General features: G+C 43.8%; 2 pseudogenes; one reads left to right on the top strand and one right to left on the bottom strand.

Annotated features, from left to right (window-relative positions):
* Positions 1 to 2,322: 2,322 nt before the first annotated feature.
* On the bottom strand, positions 2,323 to 5,469 carry LOC128122611 (ameloblastin-like; annotated as a pseudogene).
* A 173-nt stretch (positions 5,470 to 5,642) lies between these two features.
* LOC128122612 (cytoplasmic 60S subunit biogenesis factor ZNF622-like) lies at positions 5,643 to 7,206 on the top strand (annotated as a pseudogene).
* The last annotated feature ends 428 nt before the right edge of the window (positions 7,207 to 7,634 follow it).

Below are 7,634 nucleotides of genomic sequence, written 5' to 3' on the forward strand. Positions count from 1 at the left end.
CCATGATTTCGAGGAAGCCATAGCAGCAGGGGCATGAGGCAGCTGGACACATTGCGTGCATAGTCAGGAAGCAGAGCAGTAAGTTTTGGTTGGTGGCCAGCCTGCCTTATTCTTCTTCTTTTTCTTTTTGTTGTTCAGTTTAAGATTCCAGCCCATGGCACTACTATCCAATGACCATCTCATATTTGGAGTGGATAGTCCCTTTTTAGTTAACCTAATGAAGAAAATCGCTCACAGCCATTCCTACAATGCTGTCTCTGTGGTGGCTTCAGATCCTCTCAGTCAATGCTATCAACTATCAACCAACCAACCTGTGCCATTCTCCTGGTGAATCTTTTCCCTTACTATGGTATCAACCTTTCCAGGAGGACAGGCTTCTCTGATTCAGTGTGTCAGATATCCAACTTACGATCACCTTCAAAAATTGCTTTTCATTTTGCCTTTTGCTGCTTAGTTAGAAACATTGTCGTCTATTTCCATGCAGAGCAATTTGAGGTTAACGTTCTCTTCACCTCTTCCCACTCTACCCTAATGAGCGCTGGGTCTGAGTGATTCACTTTCCAAAGTGCTTCTTGAGTTCTTTGCTTCTGTTCCAATCTCAGAGTGCACAGAGGACTAGAGAGGTTAATTCGTTTTGCTCAGGGTCATAGTAGTGTGTACACAGTGTGTCTAGTTCACATTAATAGAAGAGAAAATGCAGAAAAGTAGGGATTTTCTATAGGAATTACAGATCAGTAACAATTTTTATGGTGTGCAACTTGCTAAATTCTAACAAATTTAAAACCCACAGGGCTTTTGATCCAGAAATTCAATTCTTAGGTGTTTGTTCTACAGTATCCGTCTACTATTTTCATATTTATCTTGAAAAGTTATTAATTTCAATGCTGTCTATAATTTAAAAAAGTAAGAAAGTGCCTAAGTACCCCAAAAGGTGAGACATTAGATGAATGATACATCCATACAATGTAATTCTGCACGAAGTGATAAGATTTTTGACTGATTTATTCCTTGATTTCTTCTGCCTGGTATCAACTCTTAAAGGCCTTTAAAAAAATCTATGCTCTATTCAGCACGTAGCTAATGTCTGACAAGCAGACACTCAGTGAGTATTTGTTGAATCAATGTCAACATGGCTGGGGGGCTAGATGGATCTGGAGCCCTGAGGACAGAGTTTTAAGTATTCCTGCCACATCAGTGATGGCTGAAACCTTAGAGCAAAGAAGGTCACCAAGGAGCAGTGAGGACATGAGCCCCAACCACAGAATCTATTGGATGTGTCATAGTTTGATTCTCCGGCTCCTTTTCTTATAAACAGGATTCAAATGCAACCTTCTCTTTGCATTTAGGGAGCAGAAAGGAGCCATGCTTGACATAGGACCTCTTGACTCAGACTGCCCAGATTTGAATGCAAGCCTGCAATTTACTAATTGATCAAACATAGTCTAGGATTTCAGGTTTGCAGCATGTCAGGGTTTCCTTCTAAAACAGTGTTAGTGATTACACTTAACATATGGATTTTATGAGGGTTTAAGTTAGATGGTAGTCCAGAACCCTCTAATCCAAATTAGATTTTATTTGTATTATTCCAATCATTAAGCATAGCACTTAAATTTTAATTATGTGTGTTTTAAGTGTGGGTTTGTGCATGTGGGTGCAGTGTCTATGGAGGTCGGAGGGGCATTGGACCTCTTAGAACTGGAATTGTATGTGGCTGTGAGTAGGGTCCTCTGCAACAGCAGTATGTGCTCTTTAGGGCTGAACTTTATCTCTAGCCCCATTCATCCTGTTTTTTTTTTTTTTAAGAACAGGATTTATTCTTTTTAATTTATATATATATATATATATATATACATACACACATATCTGCATATATACACAAACATACATACACACATGTGCCTATATATGGGTGTGTGTGCTTAAGTACTGATGCTCACAGGAGCCAGAGGCATTGGATTCCCCTGGAATTATAGGTAGTTGTGAGCTGCCTGATGTGGGTACTAGGAATCAAGCTCCAGTCCTCTGCAAAAGCAGTACTCACTTTTAACCACTGTGCCATCTCTCCAGCCACCAGGATAAAATTTAAATGTACTAGACCAAGTAGGAATGACTATATAAAGATTATAGGCATTTTATAGGGTCTTATAATAACCAAGATACCTTTTTTATTTGTCAACTCTAAGTTTTTTTTTGTTTCTATGTATTAATGCTTGGTAACCAATTAATGAAAAACATGTAGACAAGAACCTGAGTTTTATACTTTTCAAGTCCAGCAGTCTTTCAGACTGGAGAATCAGAAAGAGAATATGAAGCTTTGAAGATTTAAAACTGGGGCAAGCAAAGGAGCCCTGCATGGGCACCAGGTGTTATTTGTGAAAGGAGAGCTGGATTTTCCCGGGTGGCTGGGTTGGCCTCTTGCGGTGGAGAGCCTTGTGGACCCTATCCCTTCTCAGGGCCTTCGGTTACAGACACTGGAGAATCTACTTCCACAGTATAGTCTCTGCCATTGGGTGAATTGAGACTCAGTCCCCTAAGGATTTGCCTCAAGCCTCCAAATTCTGACCAGGGGATTTCCTCTTCCTCCAGGCATGTCTTCTGAACTCATGAAGCCAACTCTGGCAGGAACATTCAATTGGTTTGCTCCGTAAGACATGTAAAACATTCCTGGGTAGAAAGCTGGCTGTTTACTGTGTGCCACTGGCCCCCAAAATATCAAGTGGGCTATCTGGAAAACTATTGAAAATTGTGGATCCCCAAAATCCATTTTGCGGACCTCAGGTGATGGTGGAATCTCTGATGACCTACCTGTGGCTGCTCATGTGCTGCTGTTAGCTCTCCTTTCTGTAAGGGCAGCCGTCTAGGTGAAGACTGAGGCCTTGGCTTCTGGGGGTATGACTTGGATACCAGTTGCATCCGTGGGCTGGAGGAAGGGTCTCAATCCTGGCTGTTGAGGCTGTAGGGATGGCTGTGATGGGAGAAGTGGGGGGATACACAGGCAAAGGATATTCATACAGGTAGGCTTCATGTTCTCTTGGTCTTATTTACGGTTAGGGGTCCTGCAGGGCAAAGGCAGGGACTCCTCAGAGTCACCCCTGCAGCTGCTGACCCACTGGTCACCCTTGAATTAGCAGAAGTTTAGGAAGCCTATGGTGCTGATGTTGCCATACTCCTGGGTGATGGAGAAACAACCATGGATATCACCATGTCCCCAGACACTCAGCAACCACCGATGCCTGGAGAAAAAGTACACCTGGGGCTGGCACACAGTGCATGGCATTCCCAAGAGCCCGGACAACCCTGAGACAGCAGATGCTTCGTGTATGCACAAGCTTTCCAGCTTTGGCCCCATAATGTACCTTGTTGCTAAGGCACTACCCTTCCACAGCGAAGGTATTAAGGGCACTAAGCGTGTATTAATAAATACAAGTGGCTAGGAAAAAAAAAAGATTTAAAACTGACATTCATCCATCTTTGATGAAGCCCCTGAATTCTGTGTATCCCCCAAATTTCCAGAGGAAGGATGTGTGCTTGGACCACAGCACTAGAACAGCTAAACTTAATCTCTTTTCATTCCCTCGTTCAACAGGTATTTGTAGAGCTTTGTGCTGGGTACTGTGTGGGCTACAGAGAAGCACAATTTATAGATTTTGCCCTTTAAGCTTTTATTGCTTAATCACAGTGAGAGGGAGTCAAAGAGACACAGTATGAAATCGTAGGCTGATAGAGTCTGAACTTTCAGTTCTGGTGGTTGAAGCTTAGGTAAAATCATATGAAATATAGACCGTGTTTCCTTCTAATCAAGCAAACAGCCCATAGTGGTGAAGTCATTTATCCTTCTTTCCTGTCAGGGACTGACATGTTCAGCCTAAGGAAGAAGTTTTCTCATCATGGTCAGGATATACATCTTCCATATGTGAGACTGGAGGAAGGAAGAAACAGGAATGAATGTGCCTCTGCAGCCACCCCCTCCCCTCACTGGCCATTCCTTCCTAACCCCTTTTATCACTTATAAGGATAAGAGGCAGTCATTGACTCCTTCCTTCTACAGTCACTGGAGGGTGACTTATTTAAATGGGGTTGTATGACCCTGGAAGGGTCCACATAGAGACAACACTTGGCCCTTTCCTCAAGGAGTACAGGTAACAGTACAGATAATATGGTTTTGGAGGCAGACTCTCTGGGCTTGCATTCAGTTCCTACTACTTAGCAGCTGTGAGATCTTGGGCACATAACTGCACTATTATGGCTCTTGGTTTCCTAGCCTGGGAAGCTGATATAATAATGAGGATTCAATAATCTAATCTGTGTGAATTTCATAGCAAGCACCCTGCTAGACGAATCATAACTCTATTATCTGTTATCATTAATGACCCAGGTGAGTGCTATGCTAAATTAAAGGCTAGGTGAGTGCCATGTTCAGAAGGTGTGCCCTCACCTCTAAGTTCATGTGTTGAAATCCTCTTTTCTAAAATGATGGTATTAGTGGGTGGTAGCTTTGGGAGGGGAGTAGATTATAGGGAGAAGTCTTATGAATGAGAATAGAACATCTGTAAAGAAAGTCCTAATAGAGATCATTTGCCCTTTCCACCATTTGAGGTCAGAGTTAGAAGGTGATGTCTATGATAAGAAGGTGGCCCTCGCCAGACAGGAAATCTGCCAGTGCCCATCCAGGGATTTAGTCTTTGTCATGGTGAGAAATGCATGTCTGGCATTTGTAAGTCATGTAACTTATGGTGCTTGTTATGGCATCCTGAATAGATGAGACAAGGGGTTATGCTTCCCCTAAGGATACAGGGAACTGTAAGCAGCATCTCTGTTTCTCTAATAGTGATAACTTTGTTACAAGTAAGTAACAAAAGCCTAATGATTTTGGGACTCATTAGAAAGATGAGGTCAAAGAATAAGCAAATTACCTGCAGTGGGGAAGGAAGAGGCTCCTCAGAAGAGAAACTGGACATGTGGACTCTATGCCCTGTGATGGTCATTAAGAAAGGGAGGGGTGATATATAAATGGATAAGAAGAAATTAACAAGCACTTCAAAGGTTTTCTGTAAGTTGGATATGGGCGAGGGACTAGGGACCTCCAGGAAGGAGAGGAATTTGTACCAGATCCTGGGCTCCTTGCCATAGATTTTGGCCATAAAAATACCCAGTGCAAGAGCAGGAAGTAGCAAAAAATCACTCCTAATAGAGTGTGGGAGGAAGGATTGACACCGTGGGAAAGGTGAAAGACTTACTCTCCTTCCTGGAACCTTGTCTCCTCTAGGGACAGGTGTCTAAACTACTTGGGAAGGACAGCCCTGTGATTCTCCAGGAATAAAGAGAGACTGGCTGTGTTCAGAGAGAAAGCTGAGGGCTCAGAGCCAGGGATTAACTGTGCAAGCACATTTCCAGGCAGTAGCTGTCCTGTGAAGAAGATTCACATCCATTTTGAAGCAGAGCTGCTTTCACTTTCACTTCCACACACATCCTATCTGGCATGCTATAAGAATATGGAGGCAAGACTGCCTCTTTCTTCCTGTGCTGTGCTGGCAACATATGCTCACATCACCTGCCAGGTGGCCTTCTGGGACTTGGAGATGCAGTAGACCCACTACAAGACTGACAAGCACCGTTAAAGTCTGCATCTCCAAGTGGCCAATATGGTCCATGTCACCACTGAAGGCCTAGAGGAACCATCAGGCTGTCGTAGGGAGGGGGAGGGGGCAAGAACATGGCTACCTACTACATGATCTGCAGTAAGAAGTTTGCCAGCCTCAATGCCCAAGAAAAATTACCTTAAGTCCTGCCCGTATGTCAAGCTGGAGATGAGGTGGTGCAGGCTGTGAATCACCAAGAAGAGATGATGATTAAGAATGTGGAGAAGGAACTAGGTGTGAAGAGTGTGGGCAAGGTGCCCATCAATGTAGCCGTTAAGGCTCCATCATTCCCATATCCCCATAAAGGACTTTGACTTCTGCAAAAGAGTCCAGGAATGGCAAGGCTGGGGACTCACAACTAAGCCTGAGTGGAGAAGCTGCCCCAACTCCCATGCTTTGATCAGCAGATGAAGTTTATCAAGCAGCAGGTGTAGGAAATAGAGGAAGAAGAAGAGACAGGAGGAGGAGGAGGAGGAGGAGGAGGAGGAGGAGGAGGAGGAGGAGGAGGAAGACCTAGACGAAGAAGATTGAGAGCATACCAATGCTGATGAAGAATTTGGTTGTGAAGAAACAGGCACCATGGACCACACGGAGGATGTGGAAGATGAAGAGTCCGGGCCAAGCCCACACTCAGGTGCTATCTCAAGAGCAGAGTGCTTATTTTGTTCCCACCATTCATTATCCCTCATGAAGAATGTGACTCACAGGACCAAAACCCACAGCTTCTTTACTTTTTATACAGAATATCTCTCAGACAGATTAATGACAGGAGAGGAAGCTGGCGTTGGCAAGATTTACTTGTGGGACAATGAGAGGAAAATTGTTCTTCTCTGCAGAAGGCGTCCAGGCACACAAGAATGACAAAAGCTACTACAAGCTCTTCACATATGGTGATGCTACTTTAGAATCCCCAGAGGGCTGTGATTTTAGGAGTAGCTCCACAGATCACAGGGAGGCAGATGAGGCTGAGGAGCTGCCCTCAGACAGGATCTTGGAATGTGAGGATGAAACCATGGTGCTGATTCTTCCTTCCTGTGCCAGAGCAGCTCATCACTCCTAGATGAGGGACTACAGACGGTGATTTGGCTTATCAAGAGCTGTGGAAGATGCTAGAAACCAGAAGGCTGTGGGCTGGAGCAGCTCTCATGTAGGAGTGAGCTGTGCAGTATGTCCAAAGGATGAGATCAAAACGGATGCTGAAGACAGGCATGAAGCAGTGCCAGCCAACAGATGCACTCCAGGACCCAGGTGGAATTCGGAGGCTGAGACCGAGATGCATTTCCTGCCATACTTTCTCCTTGCCTGAGGACCAGTGGAAGCCAGACTGTGGAATAGATTTACTGCTACTTCATTTGTTCTTCCCAATTAAAACAAAACGTCAGAATGAAAAAAGTGAGAAGACATACAAAAATGTAGTTGAAAAACTCACTCCCAAGCCAGGTGTGGTGGTGCATGCTTGGAATCCCAGCACTCTAGAGGTAAAAACAGGAAGGTCAGGAATCCATCCTAAGGTATACAGTGAGTTCAATTTCAGCCCAGGCTACATAGATCATGCCCTGCTCCCCAGACTAAACCTAAACAAAGCTATATACCAAGAGATAAAACCATAAATAACACTAGACTCAGAGAAAACATAGATACCAGAACTATTACTTTAGAACTTCAATTTTTTTAACTGATTTTTTTTGAGGCAGGATCTTAACATGTAAGTCAGGCCTCAAATATGAAATTCTGGCTTAATGTTCTCAGTGTTGGATTACAGGCATGTACTTCCATGGCTATAAACTTTAAAGCCCCCAAAGTTAGAAACTGTACAGTAATTATAGTTGCTATATTAGTGAATTAAGTTGGAGATGTATCTTGGTAGAGGGCATACACAGAGCTCTAGGTTTGATACCAAGCACTGCACAAACCAGATGTGGTAGTACACATCTGTAATCCCAGTACTTGGGAGGTAGAAGTTGGAAGATTAGAAGTTTAAGATCATCCTCAACT

Source organism: Peromyscus californicus, unplaced genomic scaffold, assembly GCF_007827085.1.
Source record: "Peromyscus californicus insignis strain IS unplaced genomic scaffold, ASM782708v3 Scaffold_3__1_contigs__length_106647218, whole genome shotgun sequence".
Classification (NCBI taxonomy): domain Eukaryota; kingdom Metazoa; phylum Chordata; class Mammalia; order Rodentia; family Cricetidae; genus Peromyscus; species Peromyscus californicus.